A 17,191-nucleotide genomic window follows, 5' to 3' on the forward strand; every position below is an offset into this window, starting at 1 on the left:
AATTATACAAACATTAAATATCACCTTATTTTTTGCCAATGTTAGCTATTTCTGTCATTTTGCCTTAATTTTAACTTTTAACTATCAAGTTAAGCTTCTAATAGAAAGTTAGAGAGTATTGCTTTATCTCAAATTGAGGATGTAAAGTAATTAAATTAACAATATACAAAAGTTAACTTGTACAAATATATGTAAAATTGGTTCACAAATATTCAATCCAACAAAATACATTACACCAACATAGTTATTTTTCAGTCTTCACTCGTATAATTAGTTTTTCCAGGCAACAGTATTTATATATTTTTATATATGACTTATATACTTTTATAGGCATTTACCTTGTATAAAAATAGGAAAAATTACAGAAACTACCATCCTTAAGACAATAATTACAATAAATAGCAACACTTTTTCAAAATTACAACTTATAGCAAAAGTAGCAATATTTTACCCATTTCATAGTAATAGAAGAATATGTATTTTTCAGTTGTGCATATGTATTTATGAGTAATACATATATATTTGTATATGTATTTATATAGCAACATTTTACTTAAATACAAATACAATTTGCTATTTTCGTAATTATAAAATTGTTGCTATATAAGTTATAATTAAGGCTGCAGAGTTGCTATTTCTGAAATTTTCCCATAAAAATATATCAATAATGTATAAAAGTGTATATACTTGTCTAGGTACAAAGACAAACATCTTCAGTGATTTGTAGTCTAAATTTTTGTTCAAAAATCTCTAGGAAACAACTCTAAATGTTGCATTACATACAATCTTCTTAAACGATTTCCAACAAGTCCAAGCAACAACCAATCCAATTTTTTCTCAAAAATCAAAGTTGAAATTCAAATTCATCCTTAAACGATTTCCAACAAGTCCAAGCAACAACCAATCCAATTTTTTCTCAAAAATCAAAGTTGAAATTCAAATTCATCAAAATCCTTTACTATGTGAATTTGTCCATCACAGTTTGATAGGGATGAACTGCCAATACTAACTTTGGCCGATTCAGCACACTGTATGCAACAACTACAGGTATCAACATATCCACTTTGAAAACTTGTGTGCTTTTGATAATGCATTTAAAAGTTTTGTTCAGAGCATCAGAGTAAGATTTATCCAGTGAAAAACTTGTCATTGATGAAGATCTTCATGTGGAAAATCAATCTTCAAGAAATGTTGTAGATGAAATCCTCAATTAGAAGTCGTAAAGAGGTATAAGACGATCCACCTTCTTCCATGGCTATTCTGCTCTTCTCTTGTATTTCCTTTACCCTTTTCCTCAATTCATTCTCTTCACCGTTCTCCATAAGCTTCCGTATGGCGCCTTCAATTTCCTCGGCACTAACTATGACAACTGGATTTTCCCCCTCGAAGTCCTTAACATAGTCCATCCGAATCTCTACTGCCAACCCCAATTCTTTAACCAACGAAAACGCATTCATCTGGTGTTCAGCATACAAGGTCCAAGCAGCAATAGGCACCCCACAACACACGCTCTCCAACGTCGAATTCCATCCACAATGTGACACGAACGCACCCACAGAAGAATGTGAAAGCACAGTCACTTGTGGTGCCCATCCGACCACTTTCCCAATTCCTTTTGTCCTGTCCAAGAACCCTTCAGGCAGAACTTCCTCAGAGTTGTCATAATTGCTTGGCATCTTTATTTTCCCCTTTGGCGGAGGCCTTCGTAAGGACCACAAGAACCGGTGGCCACTGTGCTCTAGTGCTACTGCTATTTCTTTTACCTGCTCAGGTTCAAAGCTGTTGGGTTCAAGGAGTATGTGAATGGAAAGTGGAGGAAAAATGGTGGGGAGAAGGGAGACACTAATTTAGAAAGCGTACTCCCAAATTAGAAAGTTTACTCATTTCTCTCACATTGGTGGGAGAAGAGAACTTGAAAGTGTTTATAATGAGAAATACTAACTCCACATGGATAGTGAGGCAAGAACTAGGTGATACCTCGCGCCGTCGTAGCTCGTTCAACTTCGGATTTGGATTTGGAAATCGATTGATGAGATTTAATTTTTTAGACAATTTATTTGGAACTTGTTTACAAGTGAAATGTTAATCCAAAATCTGATGGAATTAATTTTCTCCAAATGCGGGCGCATTTCAGGTGCAATTCCAGCACATACGCAACACCCTTTTATCCTGGGAGGAAGATTCCAAAACCTCGAACAAAGAGCGTTTCATAATTATAGAGTCTTGAAAACACCTGTACTTCCTTTGCAGGAATTATATCTTGAGTGGTCTCCAAGACGACCTCTATAATGTTTATAGTGGAACTAAGACATCGAAGGAATTGTGGGGGGCACTAGAACAAAAATATAAGACAGAGGATGCAGGAATTAAGAAATTCTTCGTTGCAAGGTTCCTGTACTTTAAAATGATAGATAGCAAATCGGTTGTCTCTTAAGTGCAAGAATTACAAGTAATCAACCACGATCTCCTAGCGAAAGGTATATCTTTAGAAAATACCTTACTTGAACAAATTGAAAATGTTCTTATTACTCACATAAACTATTTTGTAGGTTTGATTGTTAATGATGCATTTCAAGTAGTAGCGATAATTGAGAAGCTACCACCTATGCGGAAAGACTTCAAAAACTACTTGAAGCACAAACGCAATGACTGTCGAAGATCTTATTGTCTGACTTCGTATTAAAGAGAATACTAAAGCTACCAAGAGAAGGTCAAAAGAGAATTCTAAAATTAATGGAGCATATATTGTAGAAGATGACCAAAGCAATTCTAAGAAAAGAAAGAAAGTTGAACATGAAAGCAATCAACCCAAGAAGAAATTCAAGGGAAAGTGCTTCAACTGTGGCAAGATTGGCCACAAGTTCATGGATTGTTGTGCCCCTAAGAAAGGCAAGAAAAAGGACCAAGAAAATATGATTCAGTCCAACAAAGAATGTGATGATCTGTGTGCTATGCTTTCAGAATGCAACTTGGTGGGGAATCCTCGCGAATGGTGGATGGATTCAGGTTCCACCCTCCATGTTTATTCCAACAAAATATTGTTTTCATCATTCGCTCCAGCTTAAGTAGAAGAAATTATCTACATGGCTAACTCCGCTACTGCTAAGGTAGAAGGAACAGGAAAAGTGTGCTTGAAAATGACTTCAGGAAAGGTCTTGACACTTAATAATGTCTTGTATGTTTTGGAGTTACGTAGGAACTTGATTTCTATTTCACTTCTAGACAAGAATGGATTCAAATGTGTAACCTTTTTTGGAAAAGTTGTAATTAGCAAAGGAGAAGTATATATAGGAAAAGGCTATCTCACCGAGGGCCTTTATAAGATGAATGTAATGAATGTTGAAATCAATAAAAATTCAAATTCTTTTTACTTGCTTGAGTCTTATGATTTATGGTATGAATGATTAGGCCATGTTAATTACAAAACGTTATGAAAACTGATTAACTTAGAAGTTTTGCCAAACTTTGAGTGCAATAAATCAAAGTGTCAAACGTGTGTGGAATCAAAGAATGAAAAACATCCTTATAAGTCCATTGAAAGGAATTCCAATCCCTTAGGCTTAATACACACTGACATTTGTGATATGAAATCAACACCATCACATGGTGGAAAAAAGTATTTCATAACTTTTATTGACGATTGGACTAGATACTGTTGCATCTACTTGCTAAACAGTAAGGATGAAGAAATAGATGCGTTTAGGCAATACAAAACTGAAGTTGAAAATCAGTTAGAGAAAAAGATCAAAATGATAAGAAGTGATAGGGGCAGAGAATATGAATCGCTCTTTGTGCAAATATGTGTAGAGAATGGAATCGTCTATCAAACTACAACCCTGTATTCACCTCAATCTAATGGAATTGCAGAAAGGAAAAATCGAACGTTAAAAGAAATGATGAATGCCTTACTGATAAGTTCCGATTTACTACAAAACTTGTAGGGGGAGGCTATCCTTACAGTCAATCGTATACTCAATAGAGTTCCCCATAGTAAGACAAAATCAATTCCTTATGAAAAATAAAAAGAAAGGAAACCCAACTTAAATTATTTCAAAGTGTGGGGGTGTCTAGAAAAGGTCCAAGTTCCTATGCCTAAAAGGGTTAAGATAAAACCTAATACTGTAGACTGCATGTTCATAATATATGCTAAAAGTAGTAAAGCATGTCAGTTTTTGGTTCATAAATCCGAACATCTGGATATAAATAAAAATATGGTAATTGAATCAGATAATACTAAATTCTTTGAAAAAATTTACCCGTATGAAGATAGACATGAACAGTCTAGTGGAGGATTTAAGCGACCTCAAAATGAACCAAGTGAGAATGTACATAATGAAGAGAATCCAAGACGTAGTACGCGTCAAAGAATATCAACTACATTTGAATCAGATTTGTAACATTTCTCTTAGAAAATGAGCCTCAAACGTTTAAAGAAGCGATATCATTGTTAGACTCATCCTTTTGGAAAGAGGCAGTCAATAGTAATATTGATTCAATCTTAAGCAATCGTATGTGGGAATTGGTTGATCTTACTTCAGAAAATAAACCTTTAGGTTCTAAATGGATCTTCATAAAGAAAAATGAAGGCGGATGGTACTATTGACAAATACAAGGCAAGATTTATAGTAGAAGGCTTCAAACAAAAAGAAGGCCTTGATTACTTTGATACATACTCGCCAGTAACAAGGATAATATCGATTTGACTGTTAATTGCCTTGGCGGCGGTATATGGTCTTGAAATCCATCAAATAGATATGAAAACCGCATTCCTAAGTAGAGAAATAGAGAAAGATTTTGTGGTTCCTGGAAAGGAGAATAAGGCGGGTAAACTTATTAAGTCGCTATATGGACTAAAGCAAGCACCTAAATAATGGCATGCGAAGTTTGACCAAACCATGTTGGCAAACGGGTTCAAGATAAATGAATGTGATAATGTGTTCATAGTAAAGACACTCCGAATCACCAAGTGATTATTTGTTTATATGTGGATGATATGTTGATCATCAGTAGAGAAATTTCTGACATAAATGCAACGAAATGAATACTTGAGAGGAAGTTTGATATAAAAGATCTTTGAGTTGCGGATGTGATCTTAGGTATAAGAATCCATAGAACTCTACAAGGATTGGCATTGTCACAGTCTCATTATATCAAAAATGTACTTGACAAATTCAAGTATATGGAATTCGGTATTGCCAAGACTCCTTTGGATGTGAGCTTTACACTTCGAAAGAATGAAGGTGAAAGTTACTCACAATTGGAGTACACAAGAGTATTGAGATGTTTAATGTATATAATGAACTGTACACGGCCATACATAGTAAGCACTATTAGAAAGTTGAGTTGATAAACGAGTAATCCCAACAAAACTCATTAGATGGCAATGAAAAGAGTTTTGGTATCTTAAATACACTCAAGACTATGCTTTGCATTATAACAAATATCCCGTGGTACTTGAAGGATATAGTGATGCAAATTAGATCACCGGATCAAACAAAGTAAAATCCACAAGTGGATATGTATTTACTATCGGTGGAGGAGCAGTCTCTTGGAAATCATCCAAACAGACATGTATTGCTCGCTCTACAATGGAATCTGAATTTATCGCATAGGATAAAGCTAATGAAGAAGTAGAATGGCTTTGAAATTTCTTAGAAGGTATTCCTTATTGGACCAAACCAGTGGCACCAATATGTATACACTATGATAGCCTAGCGACAATAGGTAGGGCAGGGAGCATGATATATAACGGTAAATCTCGTCACATAAGATGGAGACATAATACCATTAGAGAACTTTTCTCTAGTGGAATTATCATTGTTGACTATGTAAAGTCAAAGGATAATGTATCGGATCCACTTACTGAAGGACTATCTAGAGAAGAAGTGGAAAGAACATCCAAGAGAATGGGTTTAAGGCCTAGGACAAGTCAGCATTGTGGTAACTCTACCTAGCATACTGGAGATCCTAAGATCTAGGTTCAAAGAGATCAAACAAAGTTATGTCTGACAGGTTCAACATTGTCAATTACCCAATCCATTCTCATGATGTAGACAACGTGTAGTAAATAAGGATAAGACTTAAATTGAAAAGTCTTTTAATGATTATCTAAATTTAGCAGATTTGACCAAATAGTTTAATCTATAGGATTGAATGTTTATAAATCACCTATGTGAGGGCAAAGTGGAAGCCGTTTTAAAGAGAATGTTAGTAAAGGCCTATTCTCTAAGCTCTCATGATACTGAGACATGAAAAGAATAAAACAGTGAGAACCATAAACAATAAAAGGCAGGTTGTGTGACATGTGTTGTCTAGGTGTACAGTAAAGCTCGACGGTTCAAAGATATCAAATCTACCGATTGACCGAGTGCATCCGATGCATGTTCACTACAGAAATTTCAAAGGAAAACCTAATTATCTAGATGCAATCAGTCTTTGCTAAATGATCACATGCTTGTCCATAAATTCTTCAAAAGATATCCATTCCCCATTCATGTGGGGGATTGTTGGGTTCAAGGTGTATGTGAATGGAAAATGGAGAAAAAATGGTGGGGAGAAGGGAGACACTAATTTAGAAAGTGTACTCCTAAATTAGAAAGTTGACTTAGTTCTCCCACATTGGTGGGAGAAGAGAACTTGAAAGTGTTTATAGTGAGAAACACTAACTCCACATAGATAGTGAGGCAAGAAATAGGTGATGCCTCACGCCATCACTATCATTGCTCACTCAGCTCAGTTTTGACTTCGGATTTAGATTTGAATTTAGATTTGGTTTTGTCAAATGATCGATCGATGAGATTTAATTTTTTAGACTAAATTTATTTGGAACTTGTTTACAAGTGAAATGTTAATCCAAAATCTGATGGAATTAATTTTCTCCAAATACAGGCGTATTTTAGGCATAATTCCAATGCATACGCAACACACATCATGAAGGAATGCAACCCTTCTAGAAGAGGCACACTGTTTCATGCCGTAGGGTGATATGCGACCGTAGACACAACACAAGTCAAGACCTACGAACGCATTTTAAACATAGATGCGCACTGGAATGTGCAGAACATCATCTCTAGCTGCAGTCTAGGCATATCTCGAGTGCAGTCCTAACGCAGGGACGTGACTATTGCAAAAAAGGTGCCTTTCAGCTGAACTAATGCATCCTTTATGAAAGGATACACTTAAGACTATAAATACCTGATATTTTCCTCAGGTATAGTAATCAATTTTGACAGCAAAAATTCTCTTTTTATTAATAAAAACTCTGTGTGATCATTAAGCTGTTGAGTGAGTTCGTTGAATCTAACAGTTTAAGGTACCGCTGTTGTACGAATTGAAGGCCATTTAATTCTGGGAGGAAGATTCCATAACCTTGGGTATAGTGAGGTAAATTTTTCCTTAAGGATACTCCATGAAGTCGGGGACTTGGCCTTACAAATTCTGTTTTATCTTATTTCTGAAAATAAACATACTTCTTGGATAGATTATTAGTAATCTTGTGTTGAAGGTGTTAAAAAAATTCATAGGTCTTTTTGTTTATACAGGAACTTGTGTTGAAGTTGGTGTTGCATTTAAATAGATTCTTGTACCCGAAACACCTTAAAATAACAAAAGGTTCCCATGGTTCCAAAGCACAAGAATACTGCAGACGAGTTTGGTTGCTCATCCAACCACTTGATGATACTTTTGATTTTTTGCTTTTTGTAACTGTCATCTGAATTGACTATAGGATAAATTGGGTAAATCAGAGGAGCAATTTTAGAATTGGAGAGTGATTGAAAAACAAAAGGTTTAAGCTCTGCAAAGGTATTGATAATGATACCTTTCATTTCTGTAAAATGGTGAATGCCATCGAAGTATAAAATTGAGCTAGGCATAACTGATCTAGCTAGCTTAGGTAAAATTTTAGCAGGATATGGCTTTTTTAAATCCAAGAATCGGTAATTCTTCATCAGACTCGAAAGTCATAATCAGAGGTGTTCCTTGGTGCTTCAAAATTAAGGGACAATGCAAGAAAAGCAGCAACGGAGCTAAAGAAAATATAACTAGGAACACCAAATGCATTAGCTACGTCAATCATTGTGATGCAGAACATGTCAAGGACAAAGCCAACAAGTCATGTAGAGCCAAAATTATTACTAAGAAATTCATTTACCTTATATTTATGTCCATTGATGAAATCGTACAAGAATCTATCCTTGTTAGACAACAGTTCAACAACTGTTTTGGGGTCAATTGAAACATCAACAAAGTGCAAGCGAGAGTGAAAAGAGAGTGATTGGAGTTAAGGTTGAACGCCGAAATCAGTGGGATGTCTCATGATGAGGAAGGAAATGCAGAGACATTCACCTGTATCAAGTATGTGTTTGTCAAATTCGATGGCGGGGGCAACATAACTCAATCCCGTCGATGGAATGAAAACCAGCTCTGCATTTGTCTCTATAGCTTTGTGCTTGGCAAGAGTTCGAGATATGTATTTTATATTTGAACTTCAAGTTGTGAGGAACAAAAAGGAAACACGTGGGTTAAGTTTATTCACTTAAAATATGCACATAGGATAATTGTACAAAAATCCACTAACGTTCATTCAAAGAAAGACACACTCCCTATGGTTTTTATGAAAACATTTCTCTACTTTTGAACTACTCCCATCATTTCTTTTTATTTCCTTCATTTGGTTATACTTATATTATTAAATACTTGCTTCTTTGATCCTTTAAGAATAGTTTGAACAAAATCTTTCTATTATGTCTCTATTCAATAAATATAATCATTATAGATTTGGAAACAACTATAAAATTTAATTAGTAATATATTGATAAAATTGCTTTTAATTTTATAGGAGTATCAGATTTATTAAGGGATGTGCTCAACCCAAATAGAATAAATAAAAAAGAAAAGAAAGAAGTATTGGATTAACAATAACATACTAACTATTTCTAGTGATATCTACACTCACTAGTGGTTATCACTATCTCTTGGTTTATTTGAAGGCAAAAGGTCCATACTTCTAGCTTAAACTTTCAACTCAGTAAGTATTTCAAAATTATTGTTTTTCAGGTACTATTTGTATTTACAACATTAACTTCAGCAACAGGTTTAAGAACAAGAAAGAATTTCAACTATTATCTGAAAAACAGAAAAATCGTAAGAAAGAGAGAAAGAAAAAAAGAATCAAGTCTACCGATTTCACAGTGTCTTTAAGAAAATTATTCCCCCCAAATACTTGAGGTTAATGGAATATATATCCCCCACAATAAAATGATTCACTACAAAAAATAGTGGTACCATAAATTTGCTGAACTACGAACTAAGTCAATGATTTGTAAATCACACTTGAGCTATTCAAGAAGAAGAAAGTGTTTTTACTTTAAAATGTTGTGCCTAATACCTGAGAAAAATTAGATATTTATAGCCATAAAGATTTGTTTCAGAAAAGAAGTAATGGTTCATGAAAAATTCATCTATTTTGAAACTTGCCTGACCAACAGACCCCATCTCCGATTACAGATGTCCATATACGACTGCAGGCCAGTATTTGGCACAAACTAGAAAGTTTTGGATGACATGCGAGCCGGCATGCACTAGCTTCTGCGTTCGAAGTTCACTTTCTCCATTTTCAAATAGTGCCTCGAAAGGCTGCTTCCCCTTGAGGTGCGTTGTGACATGCGTCTGCAATTTCTCATGCGTGTGGATTTAATTTTTGGATTATGATTTAACGACCAACTTTTTGATGAAATATGTGAAATATATTTTTTTGTATGATTGCTTTACCCCTTTCCATAGTTGCATTGTGATATTTCTATGGCGTGGGGGTAATCGACACAATTTTCAATGCACTTTGGTACCATTTATTCAATATTATGGTTTTTGATGGCTTCGAGAGCCTTGTTTTGAACTTATATGGATATCTTTTGAACTGTGCAACGGATGGCTAAAAAGGGTACTCCAGTATCTCCGAAATATCAATTTTAGGCTAGGTAGACCTTTGGTTCGAGTCCCGATGAACCTGAGCTAATTTCGATCTATTGATCGAAAAGTTGGAAAAATTAGAAATATGGGTGTGGGACCCACATTTGGTAAAACTCAATCTCAAATGGAAAATTCGACTTTGAAAGAAGCTTTGGAATGTCAATTTTACGGTGGTAACATGTTTGGTGTGATTTTACGGCCTTTAAATGTCATTTCGATCCTAGATTTAGAAAATATAATTTTGGATTTCGGGGGTTGACTCTATGAAAAGATATTTTTTTAAAAATCTGACTTTGCCAATGCGTTAAAAACATCAAATTTAGTGTGGTTGCATAATTTGTTTGCATATATTAAAAAATAGATTTTGCCCCCGTTTTTTTGCCCCTTTTTCCGTTCTTTCACCTTGCCTCCTAGGAGTTAAACCCTAAAATAGTGTGAAAGCTTAAAAGTGAAGCTTGTGAGATCTTAGGAAGTTAGATCAACATCTATTTCTTACTTTTATTACAGATTTAAGGTAAGAATTCACCATTTTTGTTATATTTTCTTGATTAATTTCTCAAAACTCCAAAAATCTTAGGGCTTGATTTTAAACCCCAAATTCAATCCTTTTCACTTGAATAATATTTTAATCTTACAATTACTAGTTTTTCATCAATTTAACCTCCAAAACAACTCCGATTCTTGATTTTAATTCGAATTTCAAAGATTTTTATCCGGTAAAGCTTAACAATGATTTTTCTTCTATTTGAACCTCATTTTTACTCGATTTGACTTGGGTTTTCAGCTATAGGTTCAAACATATTTTTAAAGTAAAGTTACGATTTTGTCCTTCTTTTTTAAAAATTCGTTTCGGGGGTCCGTTTTGACCCCAAATCAAAAGTAGTCAGTATGAGTATCGTTGATTTTGTTTTGATGCATAAATTTCATATTTGATAGTTTTATTAAATTTTGAGCTTTTTCGTGGAAAGTAATATTCTGGCTTCGAAGTGTAGCGGACCAATTTTGACATTCGAAATGGGTTATGACTTAACTTTTTTAGACTGAGTTGGGTAGTAAAAGATGATACAAAATGTATGTTAAGAGTGAGAACTAATAAAATAATGACTATCTATGTGTTATGCCCGTATGGGAGCCTATATGTGATGTAATTATCAAAATTGAGATATTATGTGATATGTGTAGCCATGTGGGGTCCTATGTAATATTGATAGTCTTGAATACATGTGAATAATTGTATTATGTTGTTAAAATGATTAATATAGTACCACTGGTGTATTGTGATTATATTCATACTTTATTGGCATATGATACATGTATAAATTCATGGATGAAATGAAAATAATGAGTGGGTATTGGCTCACGTGATTGTGGAAATATATCATTGTGATGGTTGTGGAAATTTATCATGTGGTTGATTGTGGAAATACTACTCATTGTGATTGGTTGTGATCAATACATCCTTATATCATACTCATTCATGAAATATTGGTACTACCCTGGAAACACCCGAGTAACACTAGCAATACCTTTTTAAAAAATCTCCCCGAGGGATGTATCGGGGATTATAACACCTTATAAAACCCTTTTTGAGGGATGTGCGAAAACAAATATATGATATATATGGATTGTATACGGGTGACGAACCCCTCCATGAGTCTTGCGTTGGGAGGATTTTCTCTGTAGGTGTATACGGGAATCGTGCAATGATCCCAAAAGTTATGCAATGACTGTGTGCATCATCATTATCATCATCATATACTTTGCACTTACTTTATTGTGTTTATATTGTGTTGTATTTCCATATTGACTTGCCATCTATGTAATTATCTTATCTTCTTTACTTGTATTTAATGATCTTATATATGCATGTTCCCCTTGTTTTACATATATGTGATATAATGGATACTTGTGTTCTATCTTTGTGTGATGTAGTACTGTATGTAATATACTAGAACTGTTAGGGCAAGCGGTGTGGGCTACTGTTTGGGATATTTTCTAATTGCAGGAGACGTGCCCTTAGTGTATATTTTGTATGCTTTATTTACTACTTTTATTCGTCAGCCTATGATGGCTACTGAGTACAAGTGGACCGTACTCATGCTTACTGTGCTCTTTCAGTGCCGGTCCTAGCTTGAATGCACCTCAGCTTGCTTGACTCGGGCGATTGTTGGAGCTTCCAAGGTAGCAATTGGACATTCATACATCTGGAGTTCACCTCTACCCTTCTATAGTAGTTATGTATTTATTAGCATTTAGAGATAGATATTATTCCTTTGTGGTTATTTTTCTGATGTATTTGACTCCTGAATTGTATTAGTAGTTCTTACACTATTGACACCTGGTTTTAGGCATGATTGGTATTTTAGATGAGTTCTTTCCACATTTTTATGATTACTTGAATGGTTTGGCTTCATTCTAGAAGCCTTTCATTGGGTATTTATGTCTTTTCTTTTTTTATTTTTATTAATTTGGGTGCTAGACATACTTGTTAAGAGTAAATATCCTCTTCCTCGCATTGATGATTTGTTTGATCAACTTTAGGGTGCTGCAATGTTTCAAAGATTGATTTAAGGTTTGGATATCACCAGTTGAGGATTAGAGCTTTGAATATTCCAAAGATATCTTTTCAAACTCGATATGGTGATTATGAGTTCTTAGTCATTTTTTTTGGGTTGACCAATGCCCCTATCGTGTTCATGGAGTTGATAAACCAAGTGTTTCAACTGTATCTTGACTCCTCTGGTATTGTATTTATAGATGATATCTTAGTTTATTCCAAGAGTGAGGTTGAGCATGAGGAGCATTTGCGGATTGTTCTTTAGAGATTGAGGGATGAGAAGTTGTATGCTAAGTTTTCTAAGTACGAGTTTTGGTTAGAGTCTGTTTCTTTCTTGGGTCATGTGGTGACTAAGAAAGGTACTATGGTTGATCCAGCTAAGGCTGCAACGGTTTGTGATTGGGCTAGACCTACTTCGCCCACTAAAATTTAGAGTTTTATTGGCTTAGACGGGTATTATCGGCGTTTTGTCGAGGGTTTCTCTTCTATTGCAGCTCCTTTTAGTGGCCCGATGCTTGTATTCAAAAGATCAAGGATTTATTAATATCATCTCCTATATTGGCTTTGACCAAGAAGGGCATGGGATTTACCGTGTTTTGCGATGCTTTAGGTGTTGGATTTGATGCTGTGTTGATGCAGGAGAGCAAGGTGATTGCTTATGTGTCTCATCAGTTGAAGCCTCATGAGAGGAATTATTCTACCTATAAGTTAGACTTGTGCGCAGTAGTGTTTCCTTTAAGTTGTGGAGATACTACTTGTGTGGAGTTCGTTGTGAGATCTTCTTAGATCATCTTAGTCTTCAGTACTTCTTCACCCAGTGAGATCTTAATATGAGGCAGCATCGTTGGCTTGAGTTTCTTAAGGATTGTGACTTGACTATTCTCTATTATTTGGGAAAAACTAATGCGGTTGTGGATTCCTTGAGCCAAAAGTCGATTAGCATGGGTATCTTGGCGCATCTTTTGACCTAAGAGAGGCCTTTAGCCTTAGAGGTTCAGTCTTTAGCTAATCGGATGGTTAGGCTTGATATTTCGACACCTGGGGGTGTTTTAGCATTGTGGAGGCTAAATCTTCTTTGATGGAGTAAATTTGAGCTCATTGGTTTGATGATCTTAGATTGAGGTTGATTCAAGATAAGGTATTGAATAAGGAGGCTAAGGAAGACTCACTTGATTCAGATGGAGTTTTGCAGATTAGAGTCCAAGTTTTTATGCCGAGAGTAGGTGAATGGATTAGGTTGATCTTGGATGAGGCCCATTGTTCCAGATATTCCATCCATTTAGGTGTGAATAAGATGCATCGTGATTTTAGGCAGCACTACTGGTGGGGGGTATGAGGCGAGATGTAGTGGTTTTTGTGGCTCTTTGCCTATGTTGTCAGCTGGTGAAGGCCAAGCCTATGAGACTTGATGGTTTGCTTCAGAGGTTACCCATTCTTGAGTGGAAGTGGGAACAGATCACTATGGACTTTGTGCTTGGGTTGCCTCATACTTTTTATGGTTTCGATAATGTATGGGTCAACATGGATCGATTGACCAAATCAGCTTATTTTCTTCCAATTTAGGTTTTGTTTAGTGCCGAGAGGTTGTCCCATATTGATATTTGTGAGATTATGCGTATGCATGGTGTGCAAGTGTCTATCATCTCAGATCATGGTTTGGTGTTCACATCTCAATTTTAGAGGACATTTCAGGATAAATTGGGCACTCAGATTGATCTCAGTACAATGTTTTACCCCCAAACTGATGGTCAGTTAGAGCAGACTATTCAGGTTTTAGAGGATATGCTCTGCACTTGTATGATGGATTTTAGTGGCCAGTGGGAGAAATATTTGGTATTAGTAGAGTTTGCCTATAATAACAACTACCATTCCAATATCGATATGGATCATTTTGAGGTGTTGTACGGTATGCATTGTTGCTTTCCAGTTGGTTAGTTTGATGTTTTTGAGGATAGACCTCGAGGTACAGACTTGCTTCTTGAGTCGTTTAAATAGAGTCTGGGTCATTCAGGATAGACTTAGAGCAGCTCAGAGTAGGCAAAAGTGCTATACTGATTGTAGACTTTTTGCCTTGAGATTTGGTGTTGGTGATCGTGTTTTCCTTCAAGTTTCACCCATGAAGGGTGTGATACAGTTTGGGAAGAGGAGAAAGCTTAGACCCAAGTATATTGGTCCATTTGAGATTCTTTGGACTGTTGGTGATGTGGCTTATGAGTTGGCTTTGCCCCCTGATCTATTAGCCATTCATCTAGCCTTGAGATATTGCCCCTCATAATTCAAAATGGACGTCATGGCATGAAGACTCATACCAAAAACTCCTTAAGGTCTGATGGGGACTTTGCTCGCTTATGATCATCATGACTAATCTGAGAACCACTCATAGTGTGAAATACTACTTGCATAGAGCCGATACACTGCAAGTGAAGCTGACCTCTTCCGAAAGGATCCTCACTCCTAGATAAAATACCAATAGCATAATACCATGGGCATGGCCTCTTGCTGCCACCTCTATAAGTCTCAATACATTCTCTCTCTATGGCCCTCACATAATCAATAATTTGAGGAGAGGAAGACACAGTTTCTATCAAGTGCTCCATGCTAAATGGAGTTACCATGCTAGTCCTCTATTATATCCATACACCATACCCCGCTCAAAGAGATATAGCATAGGAAAATTCCTATCCCACTCGTGAAATCCAATCTTATACTCATAAACTGGTAAAGAACACTGATGAACACTAATAGACCCAACTCTGGTCTTTGAACTACTCAAAGAGTAAAATGTCATCCATGGATGGGAGAGATCTGAATCATACTCAGGACCCCCAATACTGAACCTTAAAGGCTGAAAATATCACGAGATTTATCGGAGCTTGAGCTGAACCTAAATCCTTTGGTTGATGCTAAATATATCCGATATTAGTCTATAACATCTCTAATTTGATGCTGCTCTGAAGCTCTAAAAACACGTGTTGGAGTCACATCCTCATCTATCGATCATCTCACATCACCCATTTGGGAACAAAATAGAGTCAAAGAATGTATTTAAGGTTCATAGCAATGCTGACACACGACAAGAAGTAAAGAAATAAATTTCCTAAGCATGTCACTATAGCCTCTCGAAGATAGGTTACAAACGTCTCTGCATGGATCTACAGGAGTCTACCGAACACTTATCTTTTGTACTAACACATCGGTGAAGCCTAGGCTCAGATACTAATTTTTGACAACCCAATTTCTCAGGTCATGATGGCACCTACTATAATCCACTAGTAGACAAGCCGAACTCGTAGTCCCAAACGGCTAGTAACAAACTACTTAAATGGATAAATGAAAGAATGAAAAATATTTAAAATAAAAGATTAATTGCATAATGTATCCCTAAGATCTAGTGCTATCAGTACAAGAGCCTCTAATAATAAGGGAGTACAAAGTGAAGTACAAATAAATTCTCTTATATAACTTATCTCTGAATACAACATTGAGACTAGTCTAATACATTAGAGAGACATAAGTAATACTCCGAACGTCAAGAGATCACTCTAAGTCTCTTAACCATAGCTTCTCTGCATGACGTACACATCAATGGCGATAACCCACACTATTATCTACAGGTTGCTGAAGTGTAGTATGAGTACCAAACATGTGGTACTTAGTAGGCAACTGCCGACTGAGCTCCAAAGATAAAACAAATATATATAACATATAGACAGAATGGAAAACTACACCCAAATGTCAAGCAACAATATAAGACAACCAATGAGATAATAAGGATAACCTCTCCTATTTATGTCCAAGAGAATTATCATATTAAGGCTAAGGAAGTAGTAAGAATGCACTATCTTAATTCCAGCCATGCTTAGAAATATAAACACTATACCATATATCACTGGCCAATATATAAAGTAAAAGCGAAAAAAAGATATATATAAGTATACAAAGCCAAGAAATGAATATACAATTTGAATTAATGAAAGAAAAGGATATACGGTAACACCATAACTTCATATAGAAAGGTATGCATATATATATATATATAAGTATATAACCAAGGTCTACTTGAAGTACAACCTAGATCACCAGACTCTCTATTTAAGACCTCAATAATTATAGTAAGAGCTAGTGGTAGAATACTCAGTGTTCTAATCCATATATCAAATCATTAGACGGTCATGCATAATAATGTAATCGTAAGATAAAAGAGGCCAAAATCACACCTCAAGTCTCAATACCGAATCACTGACCAATCTGTCATAAAGTAGCCATAACAATGATCATAGCAAAGATAATGACAAATATAATAACAATGTCAATAATAACACGAGTAACCAGCTATTTTGGACAACCAAATACCTAACCGAGCCTATGTGTATCCTCACCTCCCCAGACTCAAAAGGTTTAATAAACATACAATACACCACAAGGCATAATCATCGCGCATATCTATGCAACCCTTCAATAAGAGCTGATAGATATAGGTGCATACTGATGATAGGAAATGTGAATGCAAAGTATAAAATCAATATCATAATATCATCATCTCAACACTTACCATTATAACCATCATCATCATAACTATCATCGTCATAATCATCATCATCATAACCATCATCATCGTAAACATCATCATCATAATCATCCTCCGACCTTGAAGGGTATATATAT

At 35.5% G+C, this 17,191-nt stretch overlaps 1 pseudogene; it reads right to left on the reverse strand.

Annotated features, from left to right (window-relative positions):
• Window positions 1–976: 976 nt before the first annotated feature.
• Window positions 977–15,141, reverse strand: LOC107876601 (annotated as a pseudogene).
• Between the last annotated feature and the right edge of the window lie 2,050 nt (window positions 15,142–17,191).

Source organism: Capsicum annuum, chromosome 7, assembly GCF_002878395.1.
Source record: "Capsicum annuum cultivar UCD-10X-F1 chromosome 7, UCD10Xv1.1, whole genome shotgun sequence".
NCBI classification, from domain to species: domain Eukaryota; kingdom Viridiplantae; phylum Streptophyta; class Magnoliopsida; order Solanales; family Solanaceae; genus Capsicum; species Capsicum annuum.